Source organism: Triticum urartu, chromosome 4A (genome assembly GCF_056163025.1).
Source record: "Triticum urartu cultivar PI428250 chromosome 4A, HENAU_Tu73, whole genome shotgun sequence".
In the NCBI taxonomy this organism is placed as follows: domain Eukaryota; kingdom Viridiplantae; phylum Streptophyta; class Magnoliopsida; order Poales; family Poaceae; genus Triticum; species Triticum urartu.
In genome coordinates this window covers 559,879,965-559,892,768 of record NC_141876.1, presented here as the reverse complement: position 1 = coordinate 559,892,768, position 12,804 = coordinate 559,879,965, and positions in this window count along the sequence as shown.

Below are 12,804 nucleotides of genomic sequence, written 5' to 3'. Positions count from 1 at the left end.
GGTACCTCGCCGCTCGCAGCGCGGCTTCTCGGCGACGTTCCTCCCCCAGCACGAGGTCCATCCCCCGCATGGCGTCCTGTTGCGCCTCGTCGAACGCCAGGACCCGCGCAGAGCGACGTCTGACCTCGTGAGGGAGGACCGCTTCGGCTCCGTAGACCAGGAAGAACGGGGTCTCTCCAGTCGGCTTGGTCGCGGTTGTGCGGATGGACCACAACACGGACTGAAGCTCGTCATACCAACCTCTGCTGCAGGCCTCCAGCTTCTTCTTGAACATCCTGGTCTTTAGGCCTCTCAGGACCTCTGCGTTGGCTCGCTCGGCCTGGCCGTTGCTTCGGGGGTGCGCCACCGAAGCGTAGCATATCTGCGTTCCAAGGTTAGCACAGTATGTTTTGAAAAGGTTACTGGTGAACTGCGAACCGTTGTCCGTGATGATGCGGTTCGGCACCCCGAACCGGCTCACGATGCCCCTAATGAACTTGACCGCGGAACCCGCGGGGATGGTGCGGACGGCCTCTACTTCAGCCCACTTGGTGAACTTGTCCACGGCGACGTAGAGGTAGCGGTAGCCCCCTGGCGCCCGAGGAAACGGGCCCAGGATGTCCAGCCCCCAGACTGCGAATGGCCATGAAAGGGGTATAGTCTGCAGGCCTCCTACCAGCTGATGGATCTGCTTGGCGTGGAACTGGCAGGCCTCACAAGCTTTCACTAGTTCGACGGCGTCATTGAGTGTGGTGGGCCAATAAAACCCACTGCGGAACGCCTTGCCGACGAGGGTCTGTGATGATGAATGATGTCCACAGTCTCCGCCGTGTATATCTTCTAGCAGTTCCTTTCCTTGCTCCCTGGAGATGCGGCGCAGGGATACACCGTTTGGTCGCTTCCGGTAGAGCTCTCCATCCTTGATGCAGTATGCCGTGGCCTCCCGTGCCACACGCTCCGCTTCCTCCTCCTTCTCCAGCAGGGTCCCTTGTGTTAAGTAACTCCGGAGCTCCGTGATCCAGCACCCCTCCTGAGGTTCCATCGTCAGGAGCAGGCGTGCTCCTGAGGCCGGGCCACAGGCTGGGGCTCCTGAGGCAGGTGGCTGGGGGAGCTCCTCCCGAGGCTGAGTCGTGTTTGACAATGACGGCAGGGCTGAGGCCTTGAAGAGCCGCTCCTCAAAAACGCCAGGCTCCTAAGGTAACCGCCTGGACGCCCGTTTGGCGATGTCGTCGGCCTCCTGATTGGTGTCACGGGGCACATGCTGCAACTCCAACCCCCAGAACTGCTTCTCCATCCTACGGACCTCCACAAGGTAGGCTTCCATGTGCTCATCTTTCGGCTCGTACACCTTGTTGGAGAAATTGACAAGGAGCTGTGAATCGCCCTTGATGGTGAGGCGTTTCACCCCCAGGGCAGCTGCGGCCTTCAAGCCTGCTATTAAACCTTCATACTCCGCTATGTTGTTGGAGACCTTTTCACCTTGCTGGAAACAGAGCTGCACAGCGTAGTAGAGCTTATCCTGAGTGGGCGATATAAGCACCGCCCCAGCCCCAGCGCCATGCCTGGAGAACGCCCCATCGAAGTACATGACCCAGCCTTCTGGCGCCTCGCTTCCCGGAGAGAGGGACCGATCCTCGTCGGCCTTGAGGCCTGGTGCCTCCGTCCATTCTGCCACAAAATCCGCCAATGCTACTCCCTTGATGACTCTGGTCGTGCTGAATTCGAGCTGAAACGCTTGCAGTTCTATGTTCCACTTAGCGACCCTTCCAGCTGAGTTAGGGATCCTGAGCACTCTCTCCAGGGGGTATGACGAGACGACCTTGATGGGGTGACCCTGAAAATAGTGCCGCAGCTTGCGCGAGGCCACCAGTAGCGCGAGGAGGAGTTTCTGAGGCATGGGGTACCGTGCCCTCGCGTCCCGCAACACCGTGCTGACGAAGTACACTGGGTGCTCAACGAGGTTGGGTGCGTCGGTGCTGGTGGCTCCCGTGGGAAACCATGGCGCCTCCTGAGGTGATGAGGCCTCCTGAGGCTGGCCATCTAGGAGAGGGGCCTCTCCCGCCTCCAGTGCACTCCTCTGCGGCGGCTGATCCTCCTCAGCCGCGGTGGCGGTTTCTGTGGGCCTTCCTTGTTCCTGTTTTGCCTTGTCCCGGGCTACTGCTATGGTTTTGATGCGACGCTCCTCTCTAACCGCCACCAGGGCTGCGCTGGCGGAGTAGGGAGTGGCGGTGAGGTAAAGCACCAGGGGCTCTTGAGGGCGCGGAGCCACCATGACCGGTGGTCTGGTCAGGTATCTCTTGAGATCCTGGAACGCCCTGTCGGCCTCTTCAGTCCACTCAAAGGGCCCCTTTTTCTTCATTAGCTGGAAGAAAGGCAGCGCTCGCTCCTCCAACTTGGAGATGAAGCGCCCTAGCGCGGTCACGCGCCTAGTGAGCTTCTGCATTTCTCTGAGGGTCTTTGGCGGGCTCATGTCCTCGACCGCCTTGACCTTTTCTGGGTTAGCCTTGATGCCTCGGTGGGACACGAGGAAACCCAAGAGCTTGCCCGAGGGGACTCCGAACACACACTTCTCTAGGTTGAGCCGTGGGTTCACTGCGTTGAGGCTCGCGAAGGTCTCCTCCAGGTCTTGTATCAGGGTCCTGGCCTCCCGAGACTTTACCACAATGTCATCAACGTAAGCCTCAACATTCTTCCCGAGTTGCGGGCCCAAGGTGATGTGCATCAGCCGCTGAAAGGTCGCCCTGCGTTACGCAACCCGAATGGCATGCATGTGTAGCAGTACACCCCACATGGGGTTAGGAAGGCTGTCTTTTCGACGTCCTCTACCGCCATCTTGATCTGGTGATACCCGGAGAAGGCATCCAAGAAGCATAGCAGGTCGCATTCCGCGGTGGAATCGACGATCTGGTCGATGCAGGGGAGCGGGAACGGATCTTGCGGGCATGCCTTGTTGAGGTTGGTGAAGTCGACACACATGCGCTCCTTCCCTCCCTTCTTTGGCACAATGACAGGGTTGGCCAACCAATCCGGGTATCGGACCTCGCGAATGACCCCAGCGGCTTCTAATTTGTGGGTCTCTTGGACGATGAAGGCCTGCTTTTCTGTGGACTGCCGCCTTGCCTTCTGCTTCACAGGGCGCACGTTGGGGCACACGTTGAGGTGATGCTCGATTACACTCCTAGGGATCCCCGCCAACTGGTCAGGCTCCCAAGCGAATACCTTCTTGTTCGCGCGCAGGAACCCAACCAGGGCCTCCTCTTGCTCGGGTTCGAGGTTGGCGCCTATGGTGAAAGTGGCGTTGGTGGACCCGTCCTCATCGACGGGTATCTGCTTGGTTTCTGCCTTGTCTTGGGTGAACAACTGTTTCTTCTTGGCGGGTGCAGACCCCTTGGGCTCGGGGGTCTCCGAGTTGGCGGGCTGTGCCGACGCCGCCGTCTTGTAGGCGAGCTTGAGCACCCGCAGCGCGTCTCCGGTGTCCCCGTGCACGGTGAGGACACCGCTGCTCCCGGGCATCTTCATGAGGTTGTACGCCGGGTGCGTCGCGGCCATGAACTGGGCCAGTGCTGGGTAGCCGAGGATGGCGTTGTAGGGGAGGCCGATGGGGGCGATGTCGAAGTCGACCAGCTCCGTGCGGAAGTTGTTGTAGGTGTCGAAGGTTACTGGGAGCCGGATCTGTCCCAAGGAGCTGGATGATCCGCCCCCAACGCCTGAGAAGGGCCGGCTGGGTTGCAGCCGTTCCAGGGGTATGCAGAGGAGGTTGAAGGCCTCGACTGAGAGCACGCTGAGGCCCGCACCGCCATCGATGAGAGTTTTGGTGACGGCCACCTGGCAGATGGTGGGGGTGCACGGCATGGGGAGCGCACCCGAGCAGGCCGAGTTGGAGGGGTGGTCCTCCGAGCTGAAGGTCAGGCCGGCCTTGGGCGCTGCCCGGTCCGGGAGAGCCCCCTACCGCGTGGAAGCGGTGCTGACCCGGTGGATGAACGGCTTGACGTGGTGACTTGTAGGCGGCGCCTGCGAGCCGCCCAGGAGGGCCGCGACGACCGGGGGTGTTGGTGTAGCGTGATGGGCGAGGAAGAGTCCGCGGGGCTCTTCCCAAGAGGCCACGGGGGCTGCCGGCAGGTGGAGCAGCCATGCGCGCGGAGCGCCGGTGAGGGCCATGGGGAGCCAGTTGGCCATGACCCTATCGTCACCTCCAGCTTCGAGATTGGCCTCCTCGTACGCCAGCAAGAAGGCCAGCGGATCAGTCGCGCCGCCATAGCGCGGCGGCGTCGTTGGATTGAACTTGTCCGGTCACCGTACCCGTTGCAGGGCTGTGGCCAGGGCTCGGAGCCCCCTGGCCCCAGTGCTGGCGCCGGCGGCCGGAGCGGGCGACGCGCTACTCATCGCGAGGTAGGTCGTGGCGGTGGCAGAAGGGAAAACTCCGGTGCACCCCTACCTGGCGCGCCAAATGTCGGATTTTGGGTTTCGGCAGACCCTTGAGGTTCGAACACTGGGGTGCGCGCGGAGATTTCGCCTTCTACCTACCTGCACCCCTCCGCCTCGCTAAGATCTAAGCTATGGAAAGAACAACACAAGGGACACAGGGTTTATACTGGTTCGGGCCACCGTTGTGGTGTAATACCCTACTCTAGTGTGTGGTGTGGTGGATTGCATCTTGGGCTGATGATGATGAACAATACAAGGAAGAACAGCCTCACGAGGGTCTGTTCTTTTCTGGGGGGGACGAACTGCTAGGAGGAGTTCAGTCACCCTTCTCTCTCTGATTTCGATCCGATCCCCCCTACCCTGTGGGTGGCCGGTCCTATTTATATGCAAAGGCCCTGGGCCTCTTCCCAAATATTGAGCGGGAAGGGCGCCAACAATTGGCCATTTTGAAGGGGAACATCTAGTACACTTATCCTGATTAAAGTTGGTCCTCGCCTGCACAAAGCTCTAGTGGTGACGCCGTCTTGGGCTCCACAATGACCTCCGTCCTGCAATCCTCCTGGTCTTGGTCTTGTTGCACCGAAATGGCAACCTTTGCCTGATGCCTCGGTACTCCACGGCTGCGCTTGCCCCCTTTGCACCAAAGGGGAAAGGAGGACACTGCGCGGGCTGGCGCCCGCCTGGCTCCCTTGGTCGTCATGGCTTGCGTCACGGGCTCCTCGTGAGGTACCCCGCCTTGATCTCTCCGCCTCCTTGTGAGCCAGCCTGGTGAGGCCGTGCCTGAGGAAGCTCTGCATCGTCCGCCCCGCGAGGCTTGGCCCCTCGCGAGGGTCTTAAGTCTGTGTTGATGAAGATGGGCCGTGCTGGGCCCCCCTTTGAGCCACGCCACAGGCCGCAGGCAGGCAAGTCTGGGGACCCCCGTTCCCAGAACGCCGACATATATCGTCATCGGCATGACACCATGATCTTCATCATCTTGATCTGTATCAACGTGTCATCACATGGTTGTCTCGCCAACTATTGCTATCACATAGCGATAATGTAAAGCAATTATTTGGCGTTTGCATCTTATGTAATAAAGAGACAACCATAAGGCTTCTGCCAGTTGTCGATAACTTCAACAAAAACATAATCATCTCATACAACAACTAATATCTTATCACGTCTTGACCATATCACATCACAACAAGCCCTGCAAAAACAAGTTAGACGTCCTCTACTTTGTTGTTGCAAGTTTTATGTGGCTGCTACGGGCTGAGCAAGAACCATTCTTACCTACGCATAAAAAACCACAACGCGGTATAGTGATTGCTTTTTGATCTTCAGAAAGAACCCTGCTTATTGAATCCGATTCAACTAAAGCTGGAGAAACAGACACCCACTAGCCACCTGTGTGCGAAGCACGTCGGTAGAACTAGTCTCGCGTAAGCATACGCGTAATGTCGGTCTGGGACGATTCATCCAACAATGCCGCTGAATCAAGAATCAACTAGTGACGGCAAGCAATATGTATATACCCACGCCCACAACTCCTTTGTGTTCTACTCGTGCATATAACATCTACGCATAAACCTGGCTCGGATGCCACTGTTAGGGAACGAGTAATTTATAAAAAGAAATCTACGCACACGCAACATCATGGTGATGCATAGCAACGAGAGGGGAGAGTATCGTCTAGATACCCTTGTAGACCGTAAGCGAAAGCGTTATGACAACGCGGTTGATGTAGTCGTACGTCTTCAGGATCGACCGATCTAGCACCGAAGGTACGACACCTCCGCGATCTGCACACGTTCGGCTCGGTGACGTCCCGTGAACTCACAATCCAGTAGAGCTCCGAGGGAGAGTTTCGTCAGCACGACGGCGTGATGACGGTGATGATGATGCTACCGGAAGAGGGCTTCGCCTAAGCACCGCTACGATATAACCGAGGTGGATTATAGTGGAGGGGGGCACCGCACACGGCTAAAAGATCAATGATCAACTTGTGTGTCCATGGGTGCCCCCCCCCCCCCCCGTATATAAAGGAGTGGAGGAGGGGGAGGCCCGACCCTCTACTATGGCGCGCCCTGGGGAGTCCTACTCCCATCGGGAGTAGGATTCCTCCCCTTCCATGTAGTAGGAGTAGGAGAGAAGGAAAGGGAAAAAGAGAAGAGAAGGAAGGAGGGGGCACCGCCCCTCCTCCTAGTCCAATTCGGACTAGCCCTTGGGGGGCGCAGCCTCCCCTCTCTCTTTCCCCTAAAGCACAATAATGCCCATATACTCCCCGACGAATTCCCGTAACTCTCCGGTACTCGGATAAATACCCGAACCACTCAGAACCTTTCCAATGTCCGAATATAGCCTTCCAATATATCGATCTTTACATCTCGAACATTTCGAGACTCCTCGTCATGTCCCTGATCTCATCCGGGACTTTGAACAACCTTCGGTACATCAAAACACATAAACTCATAATACCGAGCATCACCGAACGTTAAGCGTGCGGACCCTACGGGTTCGAGAACTATGTAGACATGACCGAGACTCATCTCCGGTCAATAACCAATAGAGAAACCTGGATGCTCATATTGGCTCCTACATATTCTACGAAGATCTTTATCGGTCAAACCGCATAACGGTATACCTTGTTCCCTTTGTCATCGGTATGTTACTTGCTCGAGATTCGATCGTCGGTATCTCAATACCTAGTTCAATATCGTTATCGGCAAGTCTCTTTACTCGTTCCGTAATGCATCATCCCGCAACTAACTCATTAGTCACATTGCTTGCAAGGCTTATAGTGATGTGCATTACCGAGAGGGCCTAGAGATACCTCTCCGACAATCGGAGTGACAAATCCTAATCTCGATCTATGCAAACTCAACAAGTACCATCGGAGACACCTGGAGAGCACCTTTATAATCACCCAGTTACGTTGTGACATTTGGTAGCACACAAAGTGTTCCTCAGGTATTCGGGAGTTGCATAATCTCATACTCAGAGGAACATGTATAAGTCATGAAGAAAGCAGTAGCAACAAACTAAATGATCATCGTGCTAAGCTAACATAATGGGTCAAGTCAATCACATCATTCTCTAATGATGTGATCCCGTTAATCAAATGACAACTCATGTCTATGGCTAGGAAACTTAACCATCTTTGATTCAACGAGCTAGTCAAGTAGAGGCATACTAGTGACACTCTGTTTGTGTATGAATTGACACATGTACTAAGTTTCCGGTTAATACAATTCTAGCATGAATAATAAACATTTATCATGATATAAGGAAATAAATAATAACTTTATTATTGCCTCTAGGGCATATTTCCTTCAGAACAAACTTCGGTCACCAAAACACATAACTCATAAATAGAAATCGTCATCGAACGTTAAGCGTGCAGACCCTACGGGTTCGAGAATTATGTAGACATGACCGAGACACCTCTCCGGTCAATAACCAATAGCGGAACCTGGATGTCATATTGGTTCCCACATATTCTACGAAGATCTTTATCGGTCAAACCGTTATGACAACATACGTTATTTCCTTTGTCATCGGTATGTTACTTGCCCGAGATTCGATCGTCGGTATCTCCATACCTAGTTCAATCTCGTTACTGGCAAGTCTCTTTACTCGTTCCGTAATGCTTCATCCCAAAACTAACTCATTAGTCACATTGCTTGCAAGGCTTATATGATGTGCATTACCGAGAGGGGCCAGAGATACCTCTCCGATACTTGGAGTGACAAATCCTAATCTCGATCTATTACAACCCAACAAACACCTTCGGAGACATCTGTAGAGCTTTATAATCACCAGTTACATTTTGACGTTTGATAGCACACAAGGTCTTCCTCCGGTATTCGGGAGTTGCATAATCTCATAGTCAAAGGAATATGTATAAGTCATGAAGAAAGCAATAGCAATAAAACTTAACGATCGTTATGCTAAGCTAACGGATGGGTCTTGTCCATCATATCATTCTCCTAATGATGTGATCCCGTTCATCAAATGACAACACATATCTATGATTAGGAAACTTAACCACCTTTTATTAACGAGCTAGTCTAATAGAGGCTTACTAGGGACAATGTGTTTTGTCTATATATCCACACATGTATCAAATTTCCGGTTAATACAATTCTAGCATGAATAATAAATATTTATCATGATATAAGAAATTATAAATAACAACTTTATTATTGCCTCTAGGGCATATTTCCTTCAACACTATGAAATTTCCCCTGACATTGAAATAATTCCATCAAATCATGTGAATCACAAACAAACATGGTACATGTTGTATTTTGACAGATCTACTCGATTGATTTGAAAAAAAAAGTGACCTTTTCTAAATCGACTTGGTCTTAATGTCAATAAAGGTTATTTAAATTTAACCGTGATAACCCCTTTAAGACAGTAAAATATTTTTACTATACTGTCTAAAAAATAAGCTTCTAACTTTTCATGATAGGCAACACAACATAAAAATAATCTTGGGAAAATACCATGTTTTTGTAGGATTTAGGCAAGCTGGCGACTTACGCAATTCTGATGGTGACTAATTTGGCATCCTGACAGAAATGTGATTGTGTGTTTTACAATAGAGTTTTTTATTGTCTCTCCCACGATTCTCTCCTTCGGCATGCATTTCTCATGATGTATATCATATGTACATGTAAGAAATCTTTGGCCAAACTTTAATTTCTTATAGCTCCAACAAGAAAAATAATATAAGTCATCATGTCACAGAAAACACTATGAAGTTATCTTTGATATTGAAGTAAGTTCATCAAAATCTTGCTAATCGCATTAACACTTGTTATATATTGTATTTAGGCATAGCTATTCCATTGTTCACAAAATATTGCCTTTAGACATCAACGCAGTCTTTAATTTGACCAAACTTTTATTTAAGTTTAACTGGGATTACCCCTTTTAGGTATTCTCAAGCTCATTTGTGACAATGATATTTTCTATTGTACCGACTAAAAACAAGCTTACATTTTTCATGATAGCCAACAAAATGTAAAAAAAAAACAAGTTTATTTGGAAAATACAATGTTTTTATAGGGTTTAGCCAAGCATGGCTTGCACAATTTTATGACGACTATTTTTTTATCTAGATAGAAATCTGATGGTGAGCGTTTAGAATAGAGCTTTGCATTTATATTTCTCATGATCCTCTCCTTAACTAGCAACAATCAACATGATATACATGCTTTCATGTCATATAGCATATGTCTTTGTAACAATCTTTGGCCTACCTTCAATTTCTTATAGCTCCAATAATAAGAAAAAAAAAGTTACCTTTGACACTGAAATAAGTTCATCAAAACCATACAATCGCAAAACACATGTTACATGTTGTACTTAGAAATATCTACTCCCCCCGTTCTAAAGAAGATGAGATTTTAGATTTTGAGACGGTCTTCAGTATGTACCTTTGACCAACACTAGAAATTTATTTTGAAAATAGGTGTCACCTCCAAGACAACAAGATATTAAGGGGTGTTGTAGTTACATAGTTGCACCAATGATTCGAAGAAAAAGGGTTCCCCCGCTTTGTACTACAAATCAACCACCGATATAGCCAACGATAGGTGCTAGGGCCGCAACACAAACAAGTCCAAAGAAAAAAAACAGAGAAAAAAGAAAGAGAAATAAATGCCAACAACGACAGATCAACGAAACAGAGATGACCGGCAACCGTTGCATCCTCCGGAGAAGTACCACCCCGCTTCCAACACTCTGAAGCGCCATGTACCAAGCAACACCTTCAAGAAGGAGGCGACGACGACGCCGCTGTTGCCCGGACTAGTCCTAGGGTTTCCCCCGGTACGCGGGGGGCAGTGGGGGGAGGGTGTACCCGACGCCCTTCAGGAAGGTTCGGCGTCACCCACAGACGTCGCCGCGTAGGGGCCGGACGAGCCGCCAGAGATTTCTCCCAACCCAAACCCCCACCACCACCCCAGATGAACCATAGTGCACCGCCCATCACGCTGCCCACCAACATGTGCCACCACGGTCACCGAATCAACTTCGTCGTCTCCCTGAGGTCACCGACACGAGACCTGGAGGATGGGAGAAGAGATAGCGGGATCGAGGCATCCGCAACATCGTCAATGTGAGGGGACAACCACCGCCGCCGCCGCGGAGCCGACCGGACGCACGGACAAGGGGCCTGCCAGGCGCCGATGCCCGACCGGACCCCAAAAGGGTCCGTACAGCCCCTGCCGTCACGCTGCAGCTCGCCGGCCGACGAAGCCGCCACCGCCCGCAGACCACCGCCTCCTCGCCACCAACCAGGGAGCAGCGTCGCCACGCACCGCGTCGCTGGCCCGCCCTAGCATAGATGGAGCCCGAAAGGGCCCAGATCTAGGCCGCGCGGGCGCCGCCGGCCACCAACACCGCCACGCCTCCCCGCGGCCAACGGCCGCGCCGCCGCACCAAGGACCTCGAAGCCCGCCGCCGAGCCACACCGCAGCCGGCCGAGCTGCACCACCGCCATCGGGAGCCCCCCCCCCCCCAATGAGCGTGCGGGAAAGGGACAGCCCGCCACCGCCAGCGCCACGCGAGTAGGGCCCGACGGACCACGCCGACGACGGCGGGAGGGAGAGGGATGGAAAGAGGTACCGGAGGAGAGGGAGCGGGGCCCGCCTGTCACGGGGGGGGGGGGGGGGGCGAGCGGACGGGAACGTGCGGGGAAGGGGTGGGGAGAGGGAGGCGGGGCGCGCGCAGCCGGCGGGGGGGGGGGGGGGGGGGGGGGGGGGGAGGAACCCTAGCCTACCTCACGGGGGAAGAGGCTACTTATAGGCAAGGTCGTTGTACAGACAAAATTGACACTTCGATCTTTTTTAATAGGTTGGGCCGTCTCGGTAGGCCGTGACTTAATCCTTTGTTAGGGTTTGGTCGACGGCTTGTCTCATACGAGACTCCTTGAGGCAAACTCCAAACTTCTCTTCTACGATGTCGGCAGCCGAGTTGTTCAAAACTCCTCAGACTTGACTTAAATTCCCGGAGTAAAACTTAGAGCTCCCACTCATGAGTAAATGGCCTAAGTAATGGAGAAAGACCACATCAATTCTACCTAGTCGACATAGCGACCACCATAGTACAGCCGCTCCCACCAGGATTTGTGCCCGGGATCAGCTACCAAATACGCTTGGGTATAAATTAGAAAATCATAGTATAAGATGAAACTATATTTTTTTATTAAAAATAAGTAAAATTAGGATTATCTGTATTGAGTACTTCCTACAATGTTGAAGCACCCAGCTGAATGGCACGTTGATCCGTTGTCAATTTGTCATCCAACGCGAGGTTTTATTGGCTTATTCGATTTAGTTTTTGCAGAACATCTGTTCAAACCGAAGCCTAACCTATATATATCAATTGAAGCATTCATTTTGCATTCTGGACAGCCTCAACATTTTTTTTTGCATATTTTTACATAAATAATCATTTGCACATTTTTACCTATCACATCCTTGCCCGTCTAAATGACAAAAGATCTTGATCTGTTCAGTAGCATGAAGCAACATGGTTGCCCGGTGAAAATGAGTAATTTATAGTCCTTAGAGCAACTCTAGCAGACCCCGCAAAACGCCCGGCCCGCAAAATAACCGCCAAATTGCGGGTCAGGGCCAAAAAATCTGCACGAGCAAACCCCGCAAAACGCTTCGGCCTGCAAAAAAATTTGCGGGGCGCGGCAAATCTTCTCCCCCAACCTCTATCTTCACGGGTTGGGAGGCCGACCCGAGCTCAACCCCCATCCGGCGCGAGATTTGGCGGGAGGGACTTCCGCGACCCCTTTCCCGCTCCCCGCACCCTCCGCCACCATTGCCCCCCCCCCCCCCCCCGAAAGCTCCGGCTGCTCCTCCCCGGCCGTCCCTCGCCGCCATGGACGACCCCATGCTGTCCCCCGTCACCGTCGAGGTCGCGCACGCCCCTTCCCCTCGGGCGGATCTCGTTGCCGGCCATGTAGGCCCCGCCAGCGTCACCCAAGCACACGCCATGCCTGCCCGCAAGCGGCAGGGCAACATGCTTGTGCAGGGCGGGAATCCGGCTACCCCCGCCGTGATGGCCCACGCTCCGGGCGCCAATGCCGTTGTGCGATCCCGGCCGGCGGCGAAGAAGGCCGGCAAGGCCGCGGGCGCAAAGCGGAGGAAGGTTCCGACTTCAAGGAACAAATCTTCTTCAACCTCTCACTCCATCCCCCCGCAAGGAGGTGCTCCGGCGATGCCGTTCAACGGTGCCGCTCCCCCCCGCGAGCGAGGTGTTCGACGAAATGGCCGGAAGGTATATCTCTTCGGACTTTGGTGATTCTCTTTCATTTTCGCCATTGTTTTTCGATAGCTCATGACTTGTTATCGTTCGGTATAGCGGTGGTTCGAACAATGCAACAACCGAGTT